The 19,151-nt window shown below is 42.0% G+C and overlaps 1 protein-coding gene across 2 annotated transcripts in view; it reads left to right on the top strand.

The window, feature by feature from the left end:
- The window catches only part of LOC148777255 (XK-related protein 6-like), a 99,187-nt gene that overhangs the window by 23,779 nt on the left and 56,257 nt on the right, over positions 1–19,151 (top strand). The gene's annotated exons all lie outside the window — the stretch shown is intronic.

Genomic DNA, 19,151 nt, shown 5'->3' with positions numbered 1-19,151 from the left:
TGGGGGTTAGGACTTCACATGTCTTTTCGAGAGACACCGTGCAACCCATAACATCCATGATTTTTTCTTTAGCGTTGCAAATTTGGAAATTCTCTTTAGTGGTTGACCCAGTGTCAGTCTGACTAAAAATGAAGGCAGTTTGGGTATAGTAGTAACCTTTCAAACAAGAAAGCTATGTGGTTATGAAAACAGACTATAATGAAGGTTGTGAAAGAGGTAAAACTAGAGCTTCACTGTAGGATAAGCAAGGGTATTTGAGCTGAGCTATATGATGTTATACAACCTGTTCCACCTAACTTCCTTATAGTCAAAACTGTAGCTTTCCCAGTAGTCATGTACAGATGTGAGAGTTGGACCATAGAGAAGGCTGAGCACTGAAGAATTGATGCTTTTGAACTGTGGTGCTGGAGAAGACTCTTGAGAGTCCCTTGGACTGCAAGGAGATCCAACAGTCCATCCTAAAGGAGATCAGCCCTGAATATTCTTTGGAAGGACTGATGTTGAAGCTGAAGCTCAAATACTTTGACCACCTGATATGAAGAGCTGACTCATTAGAAAAAGACCTCAATGATGGGAAAGATTGAGGGCAGGAGGAGAAGGGGATGACAGAGGGCGAGATGGTTGGATGGCATCACCATCTCAATGGACATGAGTCTCAGCAGGCTCCGGGAGATGGTGAAGGACAGGGAAGCCTGGAGTGCTGCAGTCCGCGGGGTCGCAAAGGGTCAGACACGACTGATCTGAGCAACCACCACCACCACCTAGCTTCACACTGTAGCAAATGGAAATGCGGTGGGGCTCCCTCCCCATGACCGTAAACCCTGCAGAGCGTGCATTTCCCTCAAGTGTTGCAGTTCTGTAGGCTTAGGCTTTGGAGCATATTGCCGATTTCTCAAAGCCTTGGTTTGCCCCCAGGTGGAGTGAGAACTCTGCCTCCCAGGTAGGGTTATTCAAGGTTTGGATGAGTTGACACTGTCAGAGCGTCTGGCACTCATGGCGTGCTTGCTCTGTGGGAGTTGCCCTCTCCATCTTCTCGTAGTCTTGGCCACACTGAAAGTGACTGTCAGCGGAGCAGCTGGAGTCCGCCGTGCTGCCAGCAGTAACATCTTGCTGCCAGCGGTGCCAGACTTTGCCCAGTGTGGAACTAAGAATAGTAACCAGGAAGACCGCCAGCGGAGGTCTCTCACTCTGACCTGGAGGCTTTGTGGGCTTTTCTCTGAGAAAGACACTTGCACTTCATTAGGTGCACTGATTGCTGCGGGTCTGGGGCCCCGTGGGTGCAGTGCTGTGGGTGGCAGCACTCTGTGTGCCTCAAGTTCACCACATCTGCTTTCTCACCCAGAGTTTTCAATGTCCTTGGATTTTCGGTGGCGGGAGGTACTGTGGGGCAGTATGCCTTAATGCTTTGGAAGACAGTCTAATGTGAAATTTAACTCAGCATAATTTTTTTAAAGTATATACGTTTGTTTCAGACATAAAGGGACGTCATAATAAAAACACCAGTTTACCGGTATATCTGAAACCATTTTTTGCCCTTTGAAGTGTCAATAATATGCTTAAGTTTTCTTTGGGGGGAATTTATTCTTGACATAGTAAATGTAGTCAGTCCTTGCTAATCTTTTACAGTAGGCCATTTGCTCAGCCAACTTTAAGTTTCTGGTTCTGTAAATTGGAAATGATAGTATGTGTATACCAATCTTATACGATTATAAGCATCACAACAGGATATAGGCATATGTTGGTAAATGGACTAGCTCATTTCTCAGGTTTACTTCAGTTGTGAGATTATTCAGTTTTTTGATGACGGATAACTTGTAAAAGTGCTTTAAAGATGTTAATTGTGTAGGACAGTGATGATAATATCAATTTGGAAACACTTGGCACTCAAGTTGGGAACTTGTAAACTGAGTTTTACAAGGTCATTTATTTTATACTCACAGAATCGTTTGTGAGGCAGTCTCTCTTGGAAGTCAGAAACTAATATTACTTTGTCCAGCTTTAAATGCACATCAGCCTTCTTCTGATTCTTTAAGGGTAAACTTGCACAGCTGTATTTTTGTGCTTGCATCACGCTCTTTGTACAGTCAAGAGAAGATCACAAAAAATGCTGAGTGGCCCTGCTGATACTGTTGACAGACTGCGGGAGATACAGTGATGATGCTGAGGTGTCGTTGGTCTGGTAGGAGAGGGAAGCTTAGTGAACAGTGTTTAACAATCTTAAATTGCTTTCAGACTGAAATAATGATTTTCAAGTGGATAATCAGAATTATTATTATTATTATTTTAGTATTTACTTCAGTAGGGATCTGTGGAATAGAGCTTGCTATAGATCTTCCTTTTTTCCCTCCTGTATTTTGTATAGGAATAAGGGGGATCCTGATAATTCCAGATTACTTTGGGACTTTGGTTGAATATTCTCCTATTCAGAATGTGGCTTAGGGGTGTTTGAGAAGGTGAAAAGGTCCTTTGCTTGTCATTTCCTGGTTGCTCCTCGGTGTCTTGAGGAGAGAGTTACTGAAGAGAACTGTAGGGCTTGTCAGGGGACCCCAGGTGGGAGCTGGACTTGGAGGAGTCTCAAGTTAGGGTCTCTACAGCGGAAGTCAGTGTAACCTCTCACTTGATTAATGAGCCACCAAAGGAAGGCATGTGCGTTTTTGCTGTAGTCACAGCCACTTTGTTCTTTGAATCAAAGGAAAGAACAGAATGCCTAATTATAATAATCTTCTAATAATTACAATATTTTGCATTCATTTTCTTTTAAAAATCTATTTGAGTAACTACTAGCCTTCAGAAGATGTTGGAAAATAGTATTTAGGCAGCAGCTGGCAGCTACCAATGTTGGAGTCTGTGCAGTGCTCAGCTCGTAAAAGATTTCATTAGTTGGACATACACTTTGATTTCCTTATTGCTGCACAAGTACATTCTCTTGAGCAGCTGCTTTGGAAAGGAATGTACAATAAACATTTCTACACTTGTTTTAAATATGTGGGTTTTGTTGGAGTGTCACTTGCCATCTGGTAGAGAGAGGAGTGGCTTACTTGTAGAGAGGAAATATCTGGAGTCTCTACGTGTGTTCCTAATGTAATTTCAGATTCCCTTTTCATTGGAAAAGGAAATAAGTGACAGCTGTAATTATTTTGTTCTCTTAGATCCTTCAGTTCAGTTCAGTTCAGTTGCTCAGTCATGTCCGACTCTTTGAGACCCCATGAATCACAGCATGCCAGGCCTCCCCATCCATCACCAACTCCCGGAGTTCACTCAAACTCATGTCCATCAAGTCAGTGATGCCATCCAGCCATCTCATCCTCTGTCGTCCCCTTCTCCTCCTGCCCGCAATCCCTCCCAGCATCAGAGTGTTTTCCAGTGAGTCAACTCTTTGCATGAGGTGGCCAAAGTATTGGAATTTCAGCTTTAGCATCAGTCCTTCCAATGAACACCCAGGACCGATCTACTTTAGAATGGACTGGTTGGATCTCCTTGCCGTCCAAGAGACTCCCAAGAGTCTTCTCCAACACCACAGTCCAAAAGCATCAATTCTTTGGTGCTCAGCTTTCTTCACAGTCCAACTCTCACATCCATACAGCGAAAAGCAAGGAGAAAAGGAAAGGTACAAGCATCTGAATGCAGAGTTCCAAAGAGTATCAAGGAGAGATAAGAAAGCCTTCCTCAACGATCTATGCAAAGAAGTAGAGGAAAACAACAGAATAGGAAAGACAAGAGATCTCTTCAAGAAAATTAGAGATACCAAGGGAACATTTCATGCAAAGATGGGCTCGATAAAGGACAGAAATGGTATGGACCTAACAGAAGCAGAAGATGTTAAGAAGAGGTGGCGAGAATACACAGAAGAACTGTACAAAAAAGATCTTCACGACCAAGATAATCACGATGGTATGATCACTCACCTAGAGTCAGACATCCTGGAATGTGAAGTCACGTGGGCCTTAGATCCTTAGGAAGAACTGTATGTAGGATAAAATTTACAGAAATATTTTGAATTGCACCTGGTCAGTAGTAGTTTTAATTTGAAAGCAGATGTTTTTTCTAGTGTTTATTGAAGGTTAGTAGATTTTAGACAAATAAATACATTGTAAACAAGTCAGACGAAAATACTGATATTTGTAAAAAAAAAAAGAGCTGCCCTCATCCCAAATCACTAACTGCAGAAAGGTGCCACATTCATCCCTTCCCCCAGTGTTTTTTTCTATGTCCCATCAGCTAACTGAATATCATTCTGATATTTGAGTGGAATTCATACAGAACTGATTTGTGGTTGTGTCATAACCAAATTGATGGCTACTGATAAGAGCAATCAGATATTAGTTTTGTGGGGGCCACAGGAGCCAGAGAGACTGGTGGAGGTGGGTTGAATAAAGGAAAATTCTGCCTCAACAGGGACATGGGCAGCAAGAGTCATCATCCAGGAACTTACTCGTATTTGGAATAACCACCGTCACGAATGACTCACTGAGCGTTAAGCACTGTATGTGTATCTTACTGAGTCCGTGCATCTATCCTGTGAGACTAGTACTGCTGTCCCCATTTTACAGACATGGAAATGGAAGCGCAGAGAAGTGCATTGCCCAGCGTCAGATGGCCTAGTGACAGGCTTGACTTTAGCTAGTCTGGCCCCAGAATCACATTCCCACAGTGTTGCACCATCTTTTGGAAACACACCCCTGTTTTCTGGAAGCCGTTATATTTTAAAATCATACCTTTTGGTCCCCAAATGAGGCAAATGGAAATTGTAGATACATTAATGACTTAAATAATAGATAAGAAAGTTGGTATAATTAATTAAATCCGTGACTTGAAACAATCCCACTGTTGCAGAGACTTGCAGGAATCCTCCTTCTGGTTTCGCTTGTTAAAGTAAATGTTTTCCCCATGAGTCTTCTTAGTGTTTTATTCTTGGTGTTTTTCTTTGGGCCTGCATGCTTTCTGGCTTTTGCTCCTGCTGAGTAGGCAAACATATCTGGAGACAACCATGGAGTACGGGAAAAGAAATGCTTTGCAGTTTAGAATTGATTTATGTGGAAGCTTCTACTGTGGTTCAGAAAAATAGGTGGGGGGGAAGCTCTGCCCTCCTTTATGCATTAATCATCCCCTGTTATAGTAATCCAGACTTGTTTTATATGAGGGGGAGGCAGGCATGAATGTGCCAGAGGTCAGTGCCACTGTGATATTCATGTGACTGCCTTGAGAAATTATTGTTGAGAAAGTGTACTTGTGTGGATACAAAATGTGTAGGAACCCCCCCCCCCCCGAAGATGGGAAAACTGACCTAAAGTCTGTGCTTGGGTGACGGGATAGTGTTCTGAGGGATGTTGCTCTTAACCTCTGGGAGTTAGTAGTGAAACAGGCAGCATCTCCTGGGCTGATGTTGTTCCCTCTCGGTCAGTTTTTTATTTCACTGTGTGTGCATTTATGTGTGTCTGCATGCCCCTAATTCTAGCACCAGCGAATTCCTGGTGACCTGTTTTGTTCTGAGGTACTCTGTATGCAGTTGGTTTCTTTGGTGGCCCATGCTCCAGCAAACCCCTTCATGGATCCCAGCCTCGTTGTGGTGAGGGGCCTTATGTAACTCAGTGAAGCTGTGAGCCAGCCCATGCAGGGCAGCCCAAGACAGACAGGTCACAGTGAAGAGCTCTGACACAATGTGGTCCACTTGAGGAGGGAATGGCAAAACACTCCAGTATTCTTGCCGTGAGAACCCCATGAACAGTATGAAAAGGCAAAACGATAGGACACTGGAAGATGAGCCCCCTGGGTCAGAAGGTGTTCAGTATGGTACTGGGGAAGAGCAGAGGGCAATTACTAATAGCTCCAGAAAAAATGAAGCGACCGGGCTAAAGCAGAAATGGCACTCAGGTATGGATGTGTCTGGTGGTGAAAGTAAAGTCCAAGGCTGTAAAGAACACTATTGCATAGGAACCTGGGATATTAGGTCCATGAGTCACGGTAAATTGGATGTGGTCAAACGGGATGGCAAGAGTGAACATCAACATTCTAGGAATCAGTGAACTAAAATGGATGGGAATGGGCGAAATTAATTCAGATGACTGTTATATCTCCTACTGTGGGCGAGAATCCCTCAGAAGAAATAGAGTAGCCCTCATAGTCAACCAGAGTCTGAAATGCAGTTGGGTGCAGTGTCAAAAACGACAGAATGATCTCGGTTTGTTTTGAAGGCAAACCATTCGACATCACAGTAATCCAAGTCTGTGCCCCACCACTAATGCTGAAGAAGCTGAAGTTGACCGGTTTTGTTGAAGATGTACAAGATCTTCTAGAACTAACACCAAGAAAAGGTGTCCTTTTCATCTTAGGGGATTGGAGTGCAAAAGTAGGAAATCAGGAGATACCTGGAGTAACAGGCAAGTTTGCTCGTGGAGTACAAAATGAAGTGCAGCAAAGGCTAATGGAGTTTTGTCAAGAGAACACACTGTTCATAGCAAGCGCTCTTCCAGCAACACAAGAAAGGACTCTGCACATGGACATAACCGAATGGTCAGGATCAAAATAAGATTGATTATATTCTTTGCAGCCATAGATGGAGAAGCTCTGTATAGTCAGTGATTACAAAATCTGGAGTTGACTGTGACTCAGATCATGAGTTGCTTATAGCAAAATTCAGGCTTAAATTGCAGAAAGTAGGGAAAACCACTAGGGCATTCAGGTATGACCTAAATCCCTTATTATACAGTGGAGGCGACAAATAGATTCAAGGGATTAGGCCTGGTAGACAGAGTGCCTGAAGAACTGTGGATAGAGGTTTGTAACACTGTACAGGAGGTGGTGACCAAAACCATCCCCAAGAAAAAGAAATGCAAGAAGGCACAGTGGTTATCTGAGGAGACTTTACAAATAACTGAGGAAAGAAGAGAAGCGAAAGGGAAGGGAGACAGGGAGAAAGATACACCCCACTGAGTGCCGAGCTTCAGCAAGAGAGTGACAAGGAGAAGTAAGGCCTCCTAAATGAACAGTGCAAAGAAGCAGAGGAAAACGAGAGTGGGGAAGACTAGAGATCTCTTCAAGAAAACTGGAGCTATCAAGGGCGTATTTCATGCAAGGATGGCCATGATAAAGGACGAGAATACACAGAGGAACTATACAAAAAAGATCTTAATGACCCGGATAACCACAATCGTGTGATAACTCACCTAGAGCCAGATATCCTGGAGTGTGAAGTCAAGTAAGCCTTAGGAAGCATTACTACTAACAAAGCTAGTGGAGATGATGGAATTCCAGCTGAGCTATTTATCAAATCCTAAAAGATAATGCTGTTAAAGTGCTGCACTCAATATGCTAGGAAATTGGGAAAACTGAGCAGTGGCCACAGGGCTGGAAAATGTCAATTTTCATTCCGGTCTCAAAGAAGGGCAATGCCAAAGAATGCTCAAACTCCCATACAATTGGGCTCATTTTACATGCTAATAAGACTGTGCTCAAAATACTTCAGTCTAGGCTTTAGCAGAGTGTCAGCTGAGCACTTCCAAATGAACAAAGTGGGTTTAGAAAAGGCAGAGGAACCAGTGATCAAACTGTCAACATTCGTTGGATCATAGAGAAAGCAAGAGAATTAAAAAACCAACCCAAAAAACCTGCTTCATCAAAGTCTTTAACTGTGTGGATCACAACAAACAGTGGAAAATTCTTCAAGAGATGGCAGTACTAGACCACCTTACCTGTGTCCTAAGAAACCTGTATGCCAGTCAAGAAGCAACAGTTAGAGCCAGACATGGAACAATTGACTGGTTCCAAATTGGGAAATGAGTACAACAGGGCTGTGTATAGTCATCCTCTTAATTAACTTCTATGCAGAGTGTATCATGTGGGATTCTGGGCTGGTCTGGGCTGGATAAATCACAAGCTGGAATTAAAATTGCTGGAAGAAGTATCAGCAGCCTCAGATATGCAGAAGGTACCACCCTGATGGCAGAAAGTGAAGAGGAACTAAAGATCCTCTTGATGAGGATGAAAGAGGAGAATGAAAAAGCTGGCTTTAAACTCAACATTTGAAAAAAAAAAAAAACTAAGATCCTGGCATCTGGTCCCTTCACTTCATGGCAGGGGAAAAAGTGGAAGTAGTGACAGATTTTCTCTTCTTGGGCTCCAGAATCATTACAAACAGTGACTGCAATCTTGAAATTAAAAGATGCTTGCTCCTTGGGGGGAAAACCTAGACAGCGTATTGTAAAGCAGAGATATCTCTTTGCTGACAAAGGTCCGTAAAGTCAAAGCTATGTTTTCTCCAGTAGTCGTGTATGGATGTGACAGTTGGACGATAAGGAAGGCTGAGCAATAAAGAATTGATGCTTTTGAACTGTGGTGTTGGAGAAGACTCTTGAGAGTCCCTTGGACTGCAAGGAGATCAAACCAGTCAGTCCTAAAGGAAATCAACCTTGAATATTCATTAGAAGAACTGATACTGAAGTTTTAATACTTTGACCACCTGATTCAAAGAGCCAACTCACTGGAAAAGACCCTAATACTGGGAAAGATTGAAGGTAAAAGGAGAAGTGTGGGGCAGAGGATTAGATCGTTGGATAGCATCACTGACTCAATAGACATGAATTTAAGCAAACTTCAGGAGATAGTTTTGGATAGGGCAGCCCGGCAGACTATAGTCCATGGGGTGACAGAGAGTTGGACATGGCTTAGCAACTGAACAACAACTCCAGCAAATCCGTTCTTTATGTCATTCTGTTCCCTCATCTGGCAAAGCCTGTGACATTTATGATAAAACAGACTTCAGGAACTCAAGAACAATGTATGTAAAAAGGGCAAAATATTTTGCCTTTTGCTTCTGTCATAATTTCTAAACTAGTAAAGAGTCAAGAGTTCATTGTTGCTCATCTAAATCCTTAGGTTGGAGTAACCATTGTAGTGGGTGATAGAATAGAATATCATTTTAATTATTTAAATCTAAGGATATTTTCTAACATTGAGAAGACCTAAAAAACAAATGAGTTCAATGTACTTTGTGTTAAGATGCTCTTGTTTTCCTTTCTGAGATTCTGCTTTAGCACTTGAGATGATCATAGGCAGCAATTATTTTCAGCAGCTTAAGATATAATTGACATCATAAAATTTACCCATTTAAAGTGTATAATTCTGTGTTTTTAGTATATTTACAATCACTGCAATCTGATTTTAGAACATTTTCATCCCTCCAGAAGGGGACCCTAAACCCATTGTAGTCACTCCTCCTTGCCCCTTGCCTGCAACTCCTGGGAACCAGTAACCTCTGTAGAGTAGTTGCCTCTTCTGGACATCTCCTTTAAGTGGAATTGTACATGTCATTTCTGATTGCCTTCTTTGACTTTTACATAATGTTTCAAGGTTCATCCATGGGGCAGCCTGTATCAGTGCTTCGTTGCTTTTTATGGCTGAATAAAATCCAGCTGTATCGATAATACTACATTTTGTTTATCCATTTGGGTTGTTTTACTGCCTGTCAACCCGAGAAGGCAATGGCAAGCTACTCCAGTACTCTTGCCTAGAAAATCCCATGGATGGAGGAGCCTGGTAGGCTGCAGTCCGTGGGGTCGCTAAGGGTCGGACACGACTGAGCGACTTCACTTTCACTTTTCACTTTCACACATTGGAGAAGGAAGTGGCAACCCACTCCAGTGTTCTTGCCTGGAGAATCCCAGGGACGGGGGACCCTGGTGGGCTTCTGTCTATGGGGTCACACAGAGTCGGACATGACTGAAGTGACTCAGCAGCAGCAGCAGCAACTGCCTGTCAACAGTGCTGCTAAAATTCGTGTGCAGGTTTTTGTGTGAACTGTGTTTTTATTTCTGCTGGACATGTACTTCGGAGTGGATTTGCTGGGTCCTGTAATGATTCTGTTTAACATTTTGAGGTGCTGAGTAGGGTTGCAAGTTAGTAATGTGATTTATTTTTTGTTTAGTACGAGTCATTATCTGATAATCAGGACCTTGTTTAAGTCATCTTCATTTAAAGCTCTCCTGGGATACTTGTTACTGACCCAGAGCTAACATCAGATCCAGCTAGAAGTTGCAGTGTTAGGTTTCATGACTGTATAGGAGTAATGTTATTTCGCACACCTGTGAGATCCACATGGACTTTTATTTTTTGCTTCCTCTTTGTTTCAATTTTGAAAAAATATTTATAGTGATAAAATATTTAGCATAAAATATACCATTTTAACATTTAAGATTTTTATCATTGTGGTAAAATATGCATAGCTAAATGTATCATTTTAACCAGTTTTTAAGTGTGCAGTTCAGTGACATTAAGTACATTCACAATGTTGTATAATGATCATCACCATCCATCTCCAGAACTTTTAAATTTTCCCAGACAGCAATTCTGTGCCAGTTCAACACTAATTCCCCATCGCCTCCTTCCCAAGCCTCTTGTTCCCTCTGTCCCACTTTCTGTTGTCAGGATCGAATACCGCCTACAAGGGGAGGCATACGTTGGTCCTTTTGTGTCTGGCTTATTTCACTTAGTGTGTTTCATAGGTTCATTTATCTTGTAGCATGTATCAGAACTTCATTCCTTTTTAAAACTGGAAAATATTCTGTCATACAGATACATACAGCATTTTCTGTTCATAGTTTGGTGGGCGTTTGGATTGTGTCCACTGTTTGGCTTTTGCGAATAAAACTGCTGTGAACACTAGTATACAGATACCTGTTTGAGTCCCATCTCTCACTTTTGGGTGTACGTATAGGTGTGGAATTGCAAGATTATATGATAATTCTGTGTTTAACTTTTTGAGTTAAAACTGCCAGCTGTTTTCCTCAGCAGCTGATGAACAAGTGTTCCAGTTTCTCCACATCTTCCCAAACGCATGTTACTTTCCTTGTGTTTTTCATTACATTCATCCTGGTAGGTGTGAAGGTATCTATTATGGTTTTGATTTACATTTCCCTATGTGAACTCCGGGAGTTGGTGATGGACAGGGAGGCCTGGCGTGCTGTGATTCATGGGGTCGCAAAGAGTTGGACATGACTGAGCGACTGAACTGAACTGAATGGCTGGTGATGCTCAGCATGCTTGTTGGCTATTCGTATGTCTTCCTTGGGGAGATAGCTTTTCAAGTCCTTCACCTGTTGGCTTGCTTGTTTTCCTGGCAGTCATCACAGTTGTTATACTGTTTTCAGTATCATTATTGACTGAGTAGTAGTGTTAATATTTTTCCTATCTAATATTAGATTAAATAAATAAATATTAATTAATAATAAAAATAAATACATAATTAAATATAAGATTTTAATAAGGTTTGGTGCCTTATAGCTTAAGGCCACATTTTTGGATTATTTTCCTCTCTGTGTAAATGCTCTTCTGAGATAATCCAAGACAGTGGTAAATGTGATTTGATTTATTGTTTTACAGTTAACGCATTTACCAGCAAAACTGAAGTACAGTTAGATTGGTTCTTTTTTATCTAGTTGATGGATAGTATGCATTATAATCAGCTTGCAGATATGGAAAGTTGACATCGTTTGGCAAAATATTAGACAGTGACCACTGCATATGGCTTCTTAAGACCTTACTGTCCTCTTATGTAACATGAGACAGTATAACGCAGAGTGTATTCAGGAGAAGACAAATTCTAGCATTATACATGACCAAAATTAGTGACCATTTGGACAAACATTTGAGGCCCTTGGATGCAAGAATATATATATTTTTTGTGCTGTTCTTTGACTACTTTTTCCCCTGATCAGTTATGTTAATACTGGATTGGAACTCGTTGTTAATTTTTTCAGGAGTGTGACCTAGGAGTTAACACATAACCTTTATTCTGAAGACTCAGTTGGGGCTAAAATAGAAAACAGGTGCTAACAGGTTATGGTTTGTGCCAAATGAGCCCAAATCTGCTGTGACCATAGACAGTGTGCCATCTTTCCAGATATACCTCATTGCCCCTCATCTTGCTTGTCCAGGCTTCAACTCGAAACATAATTTGGTTCAGATTCTACACAGAACCATAGGAATTAGCAAATCTGCACTTCTTAGCTTAAAAGAGTAGTTACCAAGGAAAAGATTGGGTGACTTGCTGTTGGCATGTTGCTTCAGAGGGTTTTCTTGGACTGAAGGTATGTCTTGAATTAACCCTTTTGACACCTTTCGTTCTTTGGTGACACAGTGTCTCCTTTGAACCCCTCATTGGAAAGGTAAACAAAACCTTAATGACTTTGAAATGCTTCATAAGTAAGTGATGGTGTGCTAGGAGCTACATTGCCCGTGTCCAGGTCTGAGGTTCTTTCTGATATTTCACGTCTGACAAGTGGATTTTGAGCAATAGTCGAGTATGTGATTAGAGAGGACTAGTGAGTGGAAGCAAAGGGGGCATCCTAAGAATGAGAGGCCTGACTGTTGTGGCATAGGTGTGTATATTTATTCGCTATACCTGAGCCAGCCATTCCTTATGTTTCAGTGCTTGGTTTATTTGGAAGGAACCAAGCCATATAGCTGTTAAAACAGAAGCTTAAAACAGGACTCCTGAATTTTCATTTCATTATTTTTACTTTTCCTCTCAGACCTTTCATTTTCCCCACAGGCATCCATAGGGGAGAAGACTAGAATAACATACACGTAGGAGCAGTAAAACCAAGGGGAAAAGGCTAACGACAGCTCTGAGTAAAGTGCTGGGAACAGAGCGTGAACCCCAGGGGTGGAGAAAAGGCAGAAGTCTAGCGGGTGCCTGGAGTAATTGACCTCATTCCAGCGTGGCTGCTCTGACACACAATTGCAGAGTTTGATGCTGTAAAGGATCAGAGGACTGTTGGCTCTGCTTGAGGCACTTTCAGACCTCACTCCTGGACCTGAATTGAAGCAGAAGCCTGTGGGATGATTGGCTTTCTGGCTGTGAACAGGCCAACTCAGTAGGGAAGCAAGTAGGAAGTAGTGCTGGCCTGGTCACACTCCTCCTTCCCACTGTAGAGGGAAGAGTCTAAGGTGAAGTGAACATGAGGGACTCCTCCAGACACTTCTTCTCACGTTGCCATTCAGAAGCCCTGAGTCTGACTTACCAGAAGAGCTGGGCTGGGGAAGGTTTGTCTTTTTGACGTCTGTTTGATCTTTTGTTTTGCATGCCTTTGTCAGAGAGGATGGGGCCAGGGACAGCAGAGAAGATTTAGAAAGAAGTAAAATTTAAACCTTTGATTTAGTGCTGTGACTGTGGGTACCTTGGGCATGTCAGTGAACTCAAATCTGCCCCAGTTTCTCAGCTGTGAAATGAGTGACATAGGTAAAATAAGTGAGTTAATGTGTCTGAGGTGCTAAGGCAGTGCCTAGCACAGAGTGAGTACTGCAACTGGTGGTGGTCGTATGAGACACTGAAAACAGCAACAGACCATGCAGACAACAAAAGTGATACGTGTTTTACCCTACCTAAATAAGTACTACAAATTCAGTATGTGTTTTGTTACTCAGGATGCTTTTCTCTGGAGTTTCACCCTCAGATTTTATTACGGGCTTTAATTTTATCGTGGCTGTCTCTCTCTAGCAAATGCAGAACAGTTATGTGACCAAGTTAAGACATGATACTTGCAGATTTGGGTGGGTTTTTTGAGCTCTTTTGAGAACTCAGAAAATCTGACAGTGGAAACATCAAAAGACAAAACTCTCTGATAAGTTTTCCTGCAACAGTGGCTTTTTCTATTAGCATTCAGTACATATGGAAATAGGCTTGGTGATACCTTGTCCTGGGCAATAAATACTGTGCTGTGCATATACTGCACAGGCACCTGAATTTTTTTTAATTTGAAAAAATGGTAATTATTAGAACTGGACCCACACAGAGTACCATTTAATGTTTTCTAACAGTTATTTGTTGATTTGTGATCATCATAAATGGCCTGATTTTATTAGAAAATAATTTTAGTCTGTAATCACTTGGTTTTGGTATGATACGGTGTTAGTAAAGGGTTCTGTTTTCCTTGCTTTCATGAAAGGGGGAACAAATTGGGTAAAATAAACCGTCTCTTTAAAGAACAGCTGTTTCCTTTTTCCCCAAAGTGATATTTCTGGTGGCCCATGGTTCAGAAAGGTTAGCTGGACTGAGAATGGATCGCTGATCAGTGCGTGACAATGTCTATGAGGTCTCAATTGCTTGTCCTATGTAGTTCTGCTCGGTCTTAGCCATTGGATGTGACATCTGAATAAACGGATACTGGTTTGTGGTTCATTACAGAGTTCTTTTTCTGGATCCCAAATATCAGCCAGACAGACCATCTTAAAACTTTGAAGTTCAGTGCCCCACTGGGTTAATCAGTAGGCCTTTTGTAATGTCTTAAAAATTTTAGAAAGTCTAAGGTCACACTTTTATATGAGCCAAAAACAAGCCAAAAAAGTGAGTTTGTTTTTTGTAGTTTTGGAGAACAAAGTATGTACTGTTATTTTTCACTGTCACAGTGTCAGTATCAAACTAAACTATTTTTAGATTCTGGTTTAGCTAGCTGACTTAAATGAAATTTGAGGAAAAACATGATTCTAATAAAACATTAAGGTTTTTCTTTCCTCTCCCACAATCGGTTAGGAGCACTCCAGGTTGTGGCCTTGGTGAACCTTCATTCACCATTTACAAAATTAAGGCCATAAATATTCAGTGAGTTCAGAGCACCTTGTGGACTAGACAAAGAAGACTTTTTTCTGGATTTACTATGTGGTGGCATATATATATATTTGGAGAAGGCAATGGCACCCCACTCCAGTACTCTTGCCTGGAAAATCCCATGGACGGAGGAGCCTGGTAGGGTGCAGTCCATGGGGTCGCGAAGAGTCGGACACGACTGAGCGACTTCACTTGCACTTTTCACTTTCATGCATTGGAGAAGGAAATGGCAGGGATGGGGGAGCCTGGTGGGCTGCCGTCTCTGGGGTTGCACAGAGTCAGACATGACTGAAGCGACTTAGCAGCAGCAGCAGCATATATATTCCTATTTAATACAGCCCATGTGCGTTATCTATCAGCCTCGTCTATCTCAATGAAACTAAGCCATGCTGTGTGGGGCCACGCAAGACGGATGGGTCATGGTGGAGAGGTCTGACACTGGAGAAGGGAATGGCAAACCACTTCAGTATTCTTGCCTTCAGAACCCCACGAACAGTAGGAAAAGGCAAAATGATAGGATACTGAAAGAGGAACTCCCAAGGTCGGTAGGTGCCCAATATGCTACTGGAGATCAATGGAGAAATAACTCCAGAAAGAATAAAGGGGTGGAGCCAAAGTAAAAACAATACCCAGTTGTGGATGTGACTGGTGATAGAAGCAAGGTCCGATGCTGTAAAGAGCAATATTGCATAGGAACCTCAATGTTAGGTCCATGAATCAAGGCAAATTGGAAGTGGTCAAGCAGGAGATGGCAAGAGTGAAAGTTGACATTCTAGGACTCATCAAACTAAAATGGACTGGACTGGGTGAATTTAACTCAGATGACCACTATTATCTACTAGTATGGGCAGGAATCCCTTAGAAGAAGTGGAGTAGCCATCATGGTCAACAGAAGAGTCTGAAATGCAGTACTTGGATTCAATCTCAAAAATGACGGAATGATCTCTGTTCGTTTCCAAGGCAAACCATTCAGTATCACAGCAATCCAAGCCTATGCCCCAACCAGTAATGCTGAAGAAGCCGAAGTTGAACGGTTCTATGAAGACCTACAAGACCTTTTAGAACTAACACCCCCCAAAAAAGTCCTTTTTATTATAGGGGACTGGAATGCAAAAGTAGGAAGTCAAGAAACACCTGGAGTAACAGGCAAATTTGGCCTTGGAGCACGGAATGAAGCAGGGCAAAGGCTAATAGAGTTTTGTCAAGAGAATGCACTGGTCATAGCAGACACCCTCTTCCAACAACACAAGAGAAGACTCTACACATGGACATCACCAGATGGTCAACACCGAAATCAGATTGATTATATTCTTTGCAGCCAAAGATGGAGAAGTTCTATACAGTTAGCAAAAACAAGACCAGGAGCTGACTGTGGCTCAGGTCATGAACTCCTTATTGCCAAACTCAGACTTAAATTGAAGAAAGTAGAGAAAACCACTAGACCATTCAGATATGACCTAAATCAAATCCCTTATGATTATACAGTGGAAGTGAGAAATAGATTCAAGGGACTAGATCTGATAGACAGAGTGCCTGATGGACTCTGGACGGAGGTTCGTGACATTGTACAGGAGACAGGGACCAAGACCATCCCCATGGAAAAGGAATGCAAAAAAGCAAAATGGCTGTCTGGGGAGGCCTTACAAATAGCTGTGAAAAGAAGAGAAGCGAAAAGCAAAGGAGAAAAGGAAAGATATAAGCATCTGAATGCAGAGTTCCAAAGAAGAGCAAGGAGAGATAAGAAAACCTTCCTCAGAGATCTATGCAAAGAAATAGACGAAAGCAACAGAATAGGAAAGACGAGATCTCTTCAAGAAAATTAGAGATACCAAGGGAACATTTCATGCAAAGATGGGCTCGATAAAGGACAGAAATGGTATGGACCTAACAGAAGCAGAAGATATTAAGAAGAGGTGGCAGGAATACACAGAAGAACTGTACAAAAAAGATCTTCACGACCAAGATAATCACGATGATGTGATCACTGACCTAGAGCCAGACATCTTGGAATGTGAAATCAAGTGGGCCTTAGAAAGCATCACTACGAACAAAGCTAGTGGAGTTGATGGAATTCCAGTTGAGCTATTTCAAATCCTGAAAGATGATGCTGTGAAAGTGCCGCACTCAATATGCCAGCAGATTTGGAAAACTCCGCAGTGACCACAGGACTGGAAAAGGTCAGTTTTCATTGCAATGCCAAAGAATGCTCAAACTACCGCACAATTGCACTCATCTCACACGCTAGTAAAGCAATGCTCAAAATTCTCCAAGCCAGACTTCAGCAATACTTGAACCGTGAACTTGCAAATGTTCAAGCAGGTTTTAGAAGAGGCAGAGGCACCAGAGATCAAATTGCCAACATCCGCTGGATCATGGCGCAAGTAAGAGAGTTCCCGAAAAACATCCATTTCTGCTTTATTGACTATGCCAAAGCCTTTGACTGTGTGGATCACAATAAACTGTGGACAATTCTGAAAGAGATGGGAATCCCAGACCACCTGACCTGCCTCCTGAGAAATCTGTATGCAGGTGAGGAAGCAACAGTTAGAACTGGACATGGAACAAGAGACTGGTTCCAAATAGGAAAAGGAGTACGTCAAGGCTGTATATTGTCACCCTGCTTATTTAACTTCTATGCAGAGTACATCATGAGAAACGCTGGGCTGGAAGAATCACAGGCTGGAACCAGGGTTGCCAGGAGAAATATCAATAACCTCAGATATGCAGATGACACCACCCTTTTGGCAGAAAGTGAGGAGGAACTAAAAAGCCTCTTGATGAAAGTGAAAGAGGAGAGTGAAAAAGTTGGCTTAAAGCTGAACATTCAGAAAACTAAGATCATGCCATCTGGTCCCATCACTTCATGGGAAATAGATGGGGAAACAGTGGAAACAGTGTCAGACTTTATTTTTTGGGGCTCCAAAATCACTGCGGATGCTGTTTGCAGCCATGAAATTAAAAGATGCTTACTCCTTGGAAGGAAAGTTATGACCAACGTAGATAGCATATTAAAAAGCAGAGACATTACTTTGCCAACCAAGGTCTGTCTAGTCAAGGCTATGGTTTTTCCCGTGGTCATGTATGGATGTGAGAGTTGGACTGTGAAGAAAGCTGATCGCCGAAGAATTGATTCTTTTGAACTGTGGTGTTGGAGAAGAGTCTTGAGAGTCCCTTGTACTGCACAGAGATTCAACCAGTCCATTCTAAAGGAGATCAGTCCTAGGTGTTCATTGGAAGGACTGATGCTGAAGCTGAAACTCTTAATACTTTGGCCACCTCATGTGAAGAGTTGACTTATTGAAAAAGAGTCTGATTCTGGGAGGGATTGGGGGCAGGAGGAGAAGGGGACGACAGAGGATGAGATGGCTGGATGGCATCACCGACTTAATGCATATGAGTTTGGGTGAACTTCGGGAGTTGGTGATGGACAGGGAGGCCTGGTGTGCTGGGAATCATGGGGTCACAAAGAGTCGGACACGACTGAGGGACTGAACTGAACTGATGTGCATTATCTGCTTTTCCCTCCTTCCCTCAACTTTTTATACCCTTAACTCTTGGATTTGTTTCTCTGTTCATTCTTTTAAAACATTCTGAAGAAATGAAGAAGAAACATTCTTAAGAAATATTTCTTTTTTAGTTTCATTTTATAATTAGGGAAGTTCCTATCTTGGAAAATTTTAAAGGAACTTTTAAAAAAGAAAACACCTTGATATTATCATTTTTTTTTCTGGGTCACCGTTTTTAAAATGTATAAAATGTGATGGAGTTCAGCTGTTTTCCAGACGTGCCATTCTGTGGAGCAGGGTGACAGTGATGCTCCATCGACCTTCCTTCTGCTTTCTTTTTCTTTTATTCAGCTTCGTGTATTTGCCATGACCTGGATAACTAAGTACAGTTCCCCTTTACAGAGGCCTTTTCTTCTGTGTGTTTCCTTCTTTGTTAGTTAATTCAACCAAAATTTTGAGTTGTCAGTACTTGCTGATGTAGTTTAATAAATATTTTACCATTATATAAATATATTAGGTATTAAACTCTTAAAAGATTTGTGATACCTTTCAAGTGATTGGCTAATCAGTTAGATTTATTAAGGGCTTAAAATGCTCCCAACATTGTAAAGAACTGTTGGGGCCCCTGAATGTGTTTACATTATAACCTGAAAAATAAAGGCATATGAGAGAACAACCAAGTAGTCAGTCTTGCCCTCCTGAGTGAGTGCAGTCTCAGCATATAGGGAGATCTGTGCCGTGCGTTACGGTAGTTGGTGGCACTTACTGGCAGAAGAATCGTGGTGTGTGTCCTAACTGTGGGACTGGGTATTTTGGGTGCCCTTCTCAAGGTTTTCTGATTCCAGGTGGGCAAATGGTTAGTGACATCCTAGGTTTTTTGGGACATCATGAGCAAAGGCACTGACAGTAATTAGTCTGGGACGGGGGAGAGGAGGGTTCTGGCTCGCTTTGGGATATGGGTTGAGTAGACTTCTTATGGACTGGAAGCTGCATCCAGGTAGGTAGTGGCAGTGGAGAGTCAGCTTGAAATCCTAGCCACAGGAGTT

The sequence above is a fragment of the Moschus berezovskii genome, chromosome 7 (assembly GCF_049115385.1).
Source record: "Moschus berezovskii isolate FMDL1 chromosome 7, NW_MosBer_1.0, whole genome shotgun sequence".
Classification (NCBI taxonomy): domain Eukaryota; kingdom Metazoa; phylum Chordata; class Mammalia; order Artiodactyla; family Moschidae; genus Moschus; species Moschus berezovskii.
The sequence above is the reverse complement of the archived record's forward strand: the minus strand, read 5'-3'. Positions and strand labels throughout refer to the sequence as shown.